Here is an 11768-nt window from a genome sequence, read left to right on the forward strand (position 1 = left end):
ATATGACTCCCAATATCGCAGGGGGCGGAGACCTCCCCCGTGATACTGCCCCTAACATCCAAAGGTGGAGAGGACGATATTTCATCCAATTTCGCCGGCGGTGCACACCACCTCTGTGATAGTGATCCTAATATCCAGGGTGCGAGAAGATGGTATTAGTCTGAATATTGCAGGAGGTATACACTCCCTAGGGATATTGTTCCTAATATCCAGGGACGGAGAGGATGCTATCACTCCCAATATAGCAGGGGTGTACACCCCTTCTGTGACATTGTTCCTAATAGGCAGCGGAGGAGAGGAAGATAATACCCCGAATATGGCAGGGGGTGTACACCCCCTTATGACATTGTTCCTTCTATCCTGGGAGGGAGAGGAAGATAGTGGCAGCAATGTCGCAGGGGCTCTACACACCCACTGTGATATTGTTCCGAATATCCCTAGGGGGAGAAAATGATGTTACTTCCAATATCGCAGGGGGTGTACATCCTCCTGTGATTTTTTTTTTTTTGGAGACGGAGTCTCGCTCTGTCTCCCAGGCTGGAGTGCAGTGGCGCGATCTCGGCTCACTGCAAGCTCCGCCTCCCGGGTTCACGCCATTCTCCTGCCTCAGCCTCCCGAGTAGCTGGGACTACAGGCGCCCGCCAACACGCCCGGCTAATTTTTTGTATTTTTAGTAGAGACGGGGTTTCACCGTGTTAGCCAGGATGGTCTCGATCTCCTGACCTCGTGATCCGCCCGCCTCGGCCTCCCAAAGTGCTGGGATTACAGGCTTGAGCCACCACGCCCGGCCGGCGATATTCTTATATTCAGGGGGAGAGGATGATATAACCCCCAAGATCGCAGAGGCTGTAGACACCTCCCGCGATACGGGGAGTAAGAGCCAGACCCTCTCCTCCCCTGGCTCTTGGGACCCCCATCGCAGGGGGGCGAGGCGCCCCCCGTGATACGGGGAGTAACAGCCAGCCCCTCTCCCCCATGGCTCTTAGGACCGGGAGGCGCCCTCGCCCCCCTGCGATGTGGCTCATAGTATCCGGGGGGGAGAAGGGGGTGATATTACTCCCCGCATCGCCAGGGGCGCCCTGTTAATCCTTTACTCCTAGGATGTTTTCTCTACTGCCACACTTGGTTGACACCCTGGGACATTATTTTCCGTATTCTAGGAAGATGCCACTACTAAAGTCACAGGGGTTTATACATCCTGCTATATCCGTAACATTGTAGGGGAATGTTAATCCTCATGTCACAGGACTCTGCACAGTGATATTATTCACAATATCCTAGCGGGACAATAATATGTGTACACCGTGGGGTGTTATTCTCAGTCTCCTAAGGGGAAGTTACTTTGATTGCCACACGGGGTATGTTCCCTTTGATATTATTCATCATATGCTAGAGGGATGTCACTCCTTATGTCACAGGGTTTCTACACCTTGTCAAATTCCTCGTATTATCCTTAGAAGATGTCACTCCTCGTATCACAGAGGGTGTACACTCTGTGATATCATATTCTAGGGAAATATTACTTTTAATGTCACACAGGGTGTACACCTTGTGAAATATTTCGTTATAGTTTTGTGGGATGTTACTCCTGATGTCACACGGGGTGTACACACAGTGATATGTGTAATATTCTCTAGAAATGTTACTCGTAAGTCACAGTTCCTGTACACCCTTTAATATTCTTCGTAATATTCTGGGAAAACGTAACTACTAATGTCACAGGGAGTGTAGACCCTGTCATAAAATTCGTAATATCCTTACAGGAGTTCACTACTAATTTCACAATGTGTGTACACCGCCTGTGTCATTCTTCGTAATATCCTAGGGGGATGTTTCTTTCAATGTCACAAAGGGTGTACAAAATGTCACAGAAGGTGTTCACCTTGTGACATCTGTAATACCCTAGAAGGATGTTATTCCTAATGTCACAGGGGTGTACACCCTTTGATATTATTTGTAATGTCATAGATATGACTTCAAGTATCACAGTGGATGTACACACATAGTGTATACCCTGTGATATGATTCGTAATATCTTAGGGCGATACAACTCCTGATATCACAGTGCACGTACCCCGTGTGTGTACACCCTTGATATGAGTCATCATATCCAGGGTAAAGATTACTGCTAAGATCACACAGTGTGCACACCCTGTGATATTTTTCTTCATATTATAGGGAGATATTGCTTCTCATATCACAGTGGGTGTACCCCTTATGTGTATACTCTGACAGTATTTTTTATATCCTGGGGGGTATTACTCCTAATGTCACACTGGGTGTTCACCCTGTGTTATCATTTTTATTTGACCTTGCTGCCCTTTTTAACCCACACTACAAAAGGAATGGAACAGATAAGAAGATATTGAGATTAGACTATGCTGCCATGTGGCGGCCGCAGGACACCTTTAATATCCCTGTTTCTCAGGCTGTAGATGAAGGGGTCCAGCATGGGGGTGACCACCGTGTACATCACTGAGGCCACTGCACCCTTTCTGGGGGAAGATGACGCATCTGAACTGAGGTACCCTCCAACGCCTCTTCCATAAACTCAGCAAACAACTGACAGGTGAGACCCACAGGTGGAGAAGGCTTTATACTTCCCACCTGACGATGAAACCCTCAGAATGGAGGAAACAATTTTACAGTAAGAGAAAAGGGTCCCCGAGATGGGAAGGAAACCAAATATGGTGGCAGGGAAATACATCATTATGTTATTGGTGAAGGTGTCACAACAGGCAAGATGGGGGAGTTGAGAAGGGTCACAGAAGAAATTAGGAATTTCCACATCCTTGAAGCAGGTCATTAGCAAGGCAATCAGGTTGTGCAGCTGGGAGTCTAAAAGACTGAGAAAAGAAAAAAAGACAACAAAACTAGGAAGCCACAGAAACACGGGTTCATGATGGCTGAATGATATAGAGGGTGACAGATGGCTACAAACCGGTCATAGGCCATCACACTCAGGAGCATGTCTCTCTTCCGTGCCTCCAAAAATGGCAAAGAGAGACATCTGAGTCAGGCAGCCTGCATAGGAGATGACTCTGCCATGAGACTGGATGTCCACAATCATCTTGGGGACCGTGGTGGAGGTGAAACCGATGTCAGGCAAGGACAGGTTGGAGAGGAAGAAGTACATGGGGGTGTGGAGGTGGGAGTCAGGGCTGACAGCCAGGATGAGGAGCAGGTTCCCCAGGACAGCGACCAGGCACATGGACAGGAACAGCCCAGCAAGGACCGGCTGCAGTTCTGGATCCCCTAAGAGTTCTAGGAGGAGGAATATAGAGACATCTGTTAGATTCTGTGGGTCTGCATAGTTTGGACACCTTTTGCCTAGAAAAGGGGGTTGAAAAATGGGAAACAAGTAAACCAACACCCAGCATTGTGTCTGCATTTTGGATAGAAGCAATTCACAAGTAATGTTTTCAGATTTCAGAGCAATCCACACTCAGCAATATTTTGCAGTTCTGACAAACTCAATTGTCTTCTAATGCTTTCATCACTGATTTCTGTGTTATTCACTTCTTGCTGTACACATCTGCCTTAGAGACACTAGATTCAAGAATGTTCCAAGAACCAGATCATCATATATAACAAATTCCTAACTAGAAAAGACAGCCTATCTTCTCCAAAGAAAAATATGTAATAAAACCATTCTCTTCACTTGAAGAAAAAGGTTATCCTAATTAAAGGAAATTAAGAACTCAAATATTTTATTTTATTCTACTAGATACAAATTCCCTTGATTTAGAACATTTATAAACACTGTATAACAGCTGAGACCATGTCACCTGGAAATGAAATGAAAGTTGATAGTTCATAAGCAGAAAATAGTTCCACATGCCGGTTAGGTCCTAGTGATTTCATCATTAGGTTTTCTGACTTTTCTCCAAGAGAGTAATTGCTTCCTCAAATCTGTGGGTCTGGTTTAAAATTCATGTAAGCTATAACTTTTGTCCTTAGCTTAGGTGGACTTAGAGTTTTCATCAGAAAGTTTGGCCGGAGGCGGTGACTCACTCCTGTAATCCCAGCACTTTGGGAGGCCGAGGAGGGTGGATCACGGGGTCAGGAGAGCAAGACCATCCTGGCCAACATGGTGAAACCCTGCCTCTACTAAAAATAGAAAAACTTCGCCCAGTATGGTGGTGCGTGCCTGTAGTCCCAGCTACTCGCGAGGCTGAGGCAGGAGAATGACTTGAACCTGGGAGGCAGAGGCTACGGTGAGCCGAGATCACACCATTGCACTCCAGCCTGGGCAACAGGAGCAAAACTGTCTCAAAAAACAAAAAGAATCAAGTAAGTCGAAGTCACACTGATGACAGCCAATATTTGTGAACCAAGGAAGTGTCAATTCAAGAATTAACAGATTTTTACTTTTGCTATCTCCTCTGTGCCAAGCAAGATATAGGCTCTGGGGAATTATTAATTCAGCTTATTAAATCTCCCAGTTCTTTTCAATACAGAGAATATTTATATGACAAAAGTTAAAAATATAAGTTACAAAAAATACTGTTAAGTGATGCTGTCTCATTTATGAAACCACCTAATTGCTCTAGGCATCTTTCAAAAATTTCAACTTACCCTGAAGTTTCAATTTACATACAGAATATCACCCACATTTTTGTTATTTTTCAGTTTTCTGTCAATGGAATCACCAAAACTTTTATTTTTGTTTATTTTATTTTATTTTTTTTGAGATGGAATCTCGCTCTGTCGCTCAGGGTAGAGTGCAGTGGCGCAATCACAGTTCACTGCAGCCTTGACCTCTGAGGCTCAAGCGATCCTCCCACCTCAGCCTCCCAGGTAGCAGGGACTACAGGCATGCACCATGATACCTGGCTAACTTTTATAAAAATTTTTTGTAGAGATGGGGTCTTGCTGTATTGCCCAGACTGGTCCTGAACTCCTGGGCTCAAGCAATCCTCCCGCCTTAGCGCCTCCCAGAATGCTGAAATTACAGGTGTGATCCACTGTGCCCTGCCTCACTGAAATTTTTTTTTTTTTTTTTTTTTTTTTTTTTTTTTTTTTTTTGAGACGGAGTCTCGCTCTGTTGCCCAGGCTGGAGTGCAGTGGCGCAGTCTCGGCTCACTGCAAGCTCCGCCTCCCAGGGTCACGCCATTCTCCTGCCTCAGCCTCTCCGAGTAGCTGGGACTACAGGCGCCCGCCACCACGCCCGGCTAATTTTTTGTATTTTTTAGTAGAGACGGGGTTTCACTGTGGTCTCGATCTCCTGACCTCGTGATCCGCCCGCCTCGGCCTCCCAAAGTGCTGGGATTACAAGCGTGAGCCACCGCGCCCGGCCGAAATTTTTAAATCATAAAATTATCTGCATTCTGTACATTCCTTGAGGACACAGACACACTTTTTCATCAATGGGGACACATTCCTACCATAAGGCTGAGAAAAGAGAAGGGAGTTCAATGCTTACTTAATAAGCGTAGGCATAAACATCACTACCTGTTTCAAAAGCCTCATTGTCTTCTCTAAGACAAACACAGAGTCACTTTGCAGTCATTTCCAGATTTCTCTTTAAACAACCCTGGAGCCTATAAATAGGGGTAACTGGTTGGACTCTCAGTTCAAAAAGAATGCCGTGCTTACCTTGTACATGCTGTAGCACTGCTGCAGCACCAAACTATAAACCTTGTCCTGCAAACATGAAAACCCAGCACAGATCTCAATTCAAGGGAAAAACAATGTCTATTGTGAAGGGGTGGGTTTGCCCCTCGACACCTGTGGGTGTTTCTCGTTAGGTGGAATGAGAGACTTGGAAAAGAAAAAGACACAAAGTATAGAGAAAGAAGGGGGCCCGGGGGACCAGCGTTCAGCATATGGAGGATCCTGCCCGCCTCTGAGTTCCCTTAGTATTTATTGGTCATTCTTGGGTGTTTCTCAGAGAGGGGGATGTGTCAGGGTCATAGGATAATAGTGGGGAGAAGGTCAGCAGATAAACGTCAACAAAGGTCTCTGCATCATAGACAAGGTGAAGAATCAAGTGCTGTGCTTTAGATATGCATAAACATCTCCATGCCTTACAGAGCAGTATTGCTGCCCACATGTCCCACCTCCAGCCCTAAGCCTGTTTTCCCCTATCTCAGTAGATGGAACATACAATTGGGTTTTATACCCAGACATTCCATTGCCCAGGGACGGGAAGGAGACAGAGGCCTTCCCTTTGTCTCAACTGCAAAGAGGTGTTCCTTCCTCTTATACTAATCCTCCTCAGCACAGACCCTTTACGGGTGTTGGGCTAGGGGATGGTCAGGTCTTTCCCTTCCCACGAGGCCCAATTTCAGACTATCACATGGGGAGAAACCTTGGACAACACCTGGCTTTCCTAGGCAGAGGTCCCTGCGGCCTTCCGCAGTGTTTGTGACCCTGGGTACTTGAGATTAGGGAGTGGTGATGACTCTTAACGAGCATGCTGCCTTCAAGCACCCGTTTAACAAAGCACATCTTGCACAGCCCCTAATCCATTTAACCCTGAGTTGACACAGCACATGTTTCAGAGAGCATGGGGTTGGGGGTAAGGTTATAGATTAACAGCATCTCAAGGCAGAAGAATTTCTCTTAGTACAGAACAAAATGGAGTCTCCTATGTCTACTTCTTTCTACACAGACACAGTAACAATCTGATCTCTCTTTCTTTTCCCCACACTATTGGATAGATGGCAAAGGTACACTGACTCTTGGCCAAACAGTATAATGTTTATAAACTTGGTCCCACCATAGTCGTTCGTGTGCTGAAAGAAAGTGTTTACGTTTTTTTTTTTTTTTTTTTTGAGATGGGAGTCTTGCTCTGTTGTCCAGGCTGGAGTGCAGTGGTGCAATCTTGGCTCACTGCAACCTTTGCTTCCCTGGTTCAAGTGATTCTACCTCAGCCTCCTGAGTAGCCGGGATGACAGGTGTGCGCCACCATCCCTGCCCAGTTTTTGTAGTTTTAGTAGAGACAGGGTTCCGCCATATTGGCCAGGCTGGTCTTGAACCCCTGACCTCAAGTGATCTGCCCACGTCGGCCTCCCGAAGTACTAGGATTACAGGTGTGAGCCGCTGTTCTCAGCCATAAGTGTTTAAATTCTAATTTGTGAATCAGTAAGCCTTACTTTAGGAGGGCTTTCAATATAGATGAAGAATAGAAGGTATTAGTGAGATAAGGTGCATATACATTTTTAAAAGATTGTGCTAATGTAAATGATAAACATAAACCTTTGCTATATACCCCGAGAAACTTCCGCAAAAGCCACCTAGTTTAAATCCGACCAAGTAAGGCATTCAACATACTCAGCAATACATTTAAAAAAATAAACGAACAATGACACATTACCAACAACTCCTCCTGATATTCAATAACTGGTTTTCCATCTTTACTGTTTTTCAATTATAGGATTCCAAACAACCTACAAAGTTTGATAAACTGAAATTATACAATGAATTCATTAGACCATGTTTTTTATTTTGCCTTAGTTTAAAAACTTTGAACACACTACAGCACCAGAAACAGTTTCTTAAAGCAGCCCCAAGAACGAATAAAGCATATAGAAGAACTTGATTTTAAAATTGCCACCGATTTTATTTTAATTTTACTTGGATGCCAACAGCCAGAGAACTTTGCTAAATTCTGAATAGTAAAGATCACCCACAACTTCACCATAAAATTTCAGATACACTGTGTATGTAAATACCATGACCATCCAGAAATTTTCTTCTGGTTCATTAAAGAACTGTCTGTTCTTTTGTATATGTAAAGATTTTGCAGGTTTCGATGGGCTTAAAGTCCTATGAAGGTTAAAAAAATATCTTTGGTACAATTCTCCAGCAGAAGTTTTAAGAATCCACTGAACTCTAAAAGGCACTTAGAGGTATTACCTTGTAAACTGTACAACAGCTTCACACAATCCGACATTTCTAATCTTCTCATTCTTTTCTTTTTGTTTTCTTTTTGGAGATGGAGTCTCACTCTGTCGCCCAGGCTGGAGTGCAGTGGTGCGATCTCGGCTCACTGCAAGCTCCGCCTCCCGGGTTCATGCCATTCTCCTGCCTCAGCCTCCCAAGTAGCTGGGACTACAGGTGCCCACCACCACGCCCGGCTGATTTTTTTTGTATTTTTAGTAAAGACCGGGTTTCATTGTGTTAGCCAGGATGGTCTCGATCTCCTGACCTCGTGATCCACCCGCCTCAGCCTCCCAAAGTGCTGGGATTACAGGCTTGAGCGACCGCGCCCAGCCTCTTCTTTTCTACCTCATTTGGATGATAAAATCTTATTTTCCTCCTGACACATGAGGAAACAGAAGCACAACATGAATAGAAATATTACATCTTATCTATTGAAAACGCTAAGTTCAGTGTCGACCTCTTGTGTAGCACAAGCTAATGACAAAACAGAAGAAAAACCGGTTTCAGAAAACCAAGAATTGTAATCCTAGCACTTTGAGAGGCCAAGGCGGGAGGATCACCTGAGCTCAGGAGTTCAAGACCAGCCTGGGCAACACCGTGAGACCTCGTCTCTATTTAAAATAAGGATAACAGGAATTATCTCATCATTGTGCAAATACCGCCCACCAGTCAGAAAGGCAATTTCGATAGTCAATAAGTCACATCTGAAGGAGCACCAGGTAATTTTTATGAAAACTCAAGTCTCCAGATTTCCTTCCCTAGTGCTAATTTGTAATACACCAATGCTTGTAAGAAATAAAGGTGTGGACCTCTGCAGACACATAGCTCCCTGAAAATTAAATCCAGCCAGTTCTCAAGCATTTGAACTGACGAGTGTTGTTTTTTTTTCTTTTTCTGGAGATGGGGTCTCTGTCGCCCAGGCTGTAGTGCAGTGGCCCAATTACAGCTCACCTGCAGCCTCAATCACTTGGGCTCAAGCGATCCTCGGGCCTCAGCCTCCTGAGTAGCTGGAAATACAGGTGCGTGCCACCACGCCTGGCTCATTTTCCAATTTTAGTTTTTTTTTTTTTTTTTTTTTGGTAGAGTTAGGGGTCTTGCTGTGTTGCCGAGGCTGGTCTGGAACTCCTGGCCTCAAGTAATCTTCCCATCTCGGCCTCCTAAAGTGCTGGTATTACAGGCGTGAGTCAGGGCGCCCAGCCTGGACACACACACACACACACACACACACACACTCTTCCTCTTTTGGGTCAAAACTTTTACAGGGCCCTCCAGGCTTGCATCATTTGAAGTCTGCCACTCTGGTTCCACGGTTCTAGATGGGGACTACCCACTTAACAAAGCCAAGTTCAACTTAAATTTCCCAGAACTGACGCAAAGCAAAGCGCAAAGAGCCTCAACCTGGGGTGGGGAGTGATACAGACCCAACGGGGCTTTATTGCACAGACAAGCATCGACCCGGGACCTGAAGCGGTCCCTGCCTGCTGTCAGGTCCCCGCAGCAGCCCCCGGCCCGGGTTCGCACCTGGCACAACGCAGGCTAGGTCAGTGCCGCTCGAGGTGGGCAGAACCACAGGGCCGCCGCCCCTGGGGGCACGGACCCCGCCCGCTCGCGCACCGCCCCCTCCGCATACTTCTCCTTCGCGCGGCTCGAAGCGCGGGTTGTAGATGAAGAAACTCAGCAGCGCCGGCGGGAACTGCTTCTCCTGGGCCGCCCAGGAGCCAACCCGGCCGCCGCTGCAGCCATCCCCGCCCGGTCTCCACCTCGGGAGCCTCCCACAGACAGCCCTGAGACAGCAGCCACCGGCTAGAACACCGCACTTCCGCCTCCGTCGCCACCACCCCGGAAGCGCTCGCCGCCGACCAGGAAGAAGAACCCGTCTCGCAGCGTCCTCTTCTAGCACTCCCGGGTGGCCTTGTTGTCTGTTTCCTGGCCGAGTTTGTGTTTTGCTGGCCCGCGGAGTTTTCTCCTGGCTGCAGGCGAAGGTTGCGTGTTTCAGGAAAAACTGAGCGGGGCACTTTTTTTTTTGATAGGGTCTCAGTTTGTCATCCAGGCTGGAGTGTAGTGGCGGGATCTCAGCTCACTGCAGCCTCAACCTCTGGGACTCAAGCGATCCCCCTGCCTCAGCCTCCCAAGTAGCTAGGATTACAGGCTCGCGCCACCAAGGCCAGTTTTATTTTTTGTAGAGGTGGGGTCTGTGTTGCCCAGGCTGCTCTTGAACTCCTGGTTTCACATGGTCTCCCATTTCGGCCTCCCAAAGTGCTCCAATTACAGGCGTGAGACACCACTGCCCAACCTGTTGTTGTTTTGGTGGTATAGTTTTAAATTTAATTTAGAGACAGGATCTCGCTTTGTCACCCAGGTTGGGAGTGCAGTGGTGCCATCATAGCTCACTGCAGCCTCAACACCCAGGCTCAAGCGATCTTCCCACCTCAGCCTGAGGAGTAGCTGAGACCACAGGCATGCACCACCATGCCCAGATAATAGATAGATAGGAGACAGGGTCTCACTTTGTTGCCCCAGCTGGTCTCGAACTCTTGGCATCAAGGGATCCTCCTGCCTCTGTTACTGGATGGAAGGTCTTGACCATGGATTGCCCAGGTTCTTGGCGTGTTGAACAAAGAATTGAACAAAATGCACAAAGCAACAAAAGAACAAAGCAACGAAAAGAAACAAAAGAAAAAACCAGAGTAAGGAGACAGATTCATTGAAGCGAAAGTACAATTCACAGCAGGAGCGGGATAGAGCAAAGGGCTCAACAGCACCCATTAGGATTTTTATTAAGCTGGAAGAATTAGGTAACGCCCCTAGGTGCCCGTTAGAGGCCTCCGATTGGTTACACCCTCTGAAGGATTGGCCTGTGACCAATCAGAGGCTGAAGTGGAGACTTGCGCACCACCGCCAGCACCCCACGCCGTCAATCAGAGGCTGTCACCCTCCCCCACCCCCACTCCCCGCCACCTGATTGACGGAATGAACACGTGGCCTCTATGCTGCCTAATCTTGCCTAGAACTGGCTGCACCTGCTGTTCTTTTGTTTCTGCCTTAACCCTTGGTTACCCTCATTCCCTATTCTGCCTCACCTGGCCTCCCAAAGTGCTGGGATTACAGATGTGAGCCACCCACACCTGGCCCGTTGTTTTGTTTTTAGTTTATTTTAAAAGTATTTTATTCTAAGACAGCACTTTGCTCTGTTGCCCAGGCTGGAGTGCAGTGGCCAGATCAGACCTCACTGCAGCTTGGAACTCCTGGGCTCAAGTGATCCTCCCACCTCAGCCTCCCGAATAGCTGGGACCACAGGTGCATGCCACCATGGCTGGCTAATTTTTAAATTTTTCGTAGAGCTGGGGTCTCACTATGTTAACCCAGGCTGGTCTCGAACTCCTGGGCTTAAGTGATCCACTGGTGTTGGGCTCTCCAAGTGCTGGGATTATAGGCATAAGCTGCTGTGCCCAGCATGGCAGTTTTTTTGTAGAAGGAAATGTAAAGACACAAAGGAAGCCTCATTTAGAAAGAAACAAGGCCAGGCACGGTGGCTCATGCCTGTAATCCCAGCACTTTGGGAGGCCAAGGTGGGTGAATCACTTGAGGCCCGGAGTTCGAGACTAGCCCCGTCTCTACTGAAATACAAAAAACTAGCCAGGCGTGGTGGCACATGCCTGTGGTTCCAGCTACTTGGGAGGCTTGAGGCAGGAGAATTACTTGAATCTAACAGGTGGAGGTTGCAGTGAGCCAAGATTGCACCACTACAATCCAGCCTGGGCAACAGAGCAAGACCCTGTCTCAAAAAAAAAAAAAAAAAAAGAAAGAAAAAAAGAAAAGAAACACATTTAGGGGCAGATGTGCATTCCGTTTGGCCCATTAACATCATCTACAGGGTC

At 47.0% G+C, this 11768-nt stretch overlaps 1 long non-coding RNA gene and 1 pseudogene across 1 annotated transcript in view; both read right to left on the minus strand.

The window, feature by feature from the left end:
* The window catches only part of LOC134737507 (uncharacterized), a 33439-nt gene extending 23852 nt beyond the window's left edge, over positions 1–9587 (minus strand). Inside the window, exon 1 of the long non-coding RNA XR_010122523.1 lies at positions 9521–9587. This is a non-coding gene — a long non-coding RNA (uncharacterized lncRNA). The remainder of the gene's footprint in view (positions 1–9520) is intronic.
* LOC129489567 (olfactory receptor 7E24-like) lies at positions 2366–4985 on the minus strand (annotated as a pseudogene).
* Positions 9588–11768: the final 2181 nt, after the last annotated feature.

The sequence above is a fragment of the Symphalangus syndactylus genome, chromosome 9, assembly GCF_028878055.3.
Source record: "Symphalangus syndactylus isolate Jambi chromosome 9, NHGRI_mSymSyn1-v2.1_pri, whole genome shotgun sequence".
Lineage (NCBI taxonomy): Eukaryota > Metazoa > Chordata > Mammalia > Primates > Hylobatidae > Symphalangus > Symphalangus syndactylus.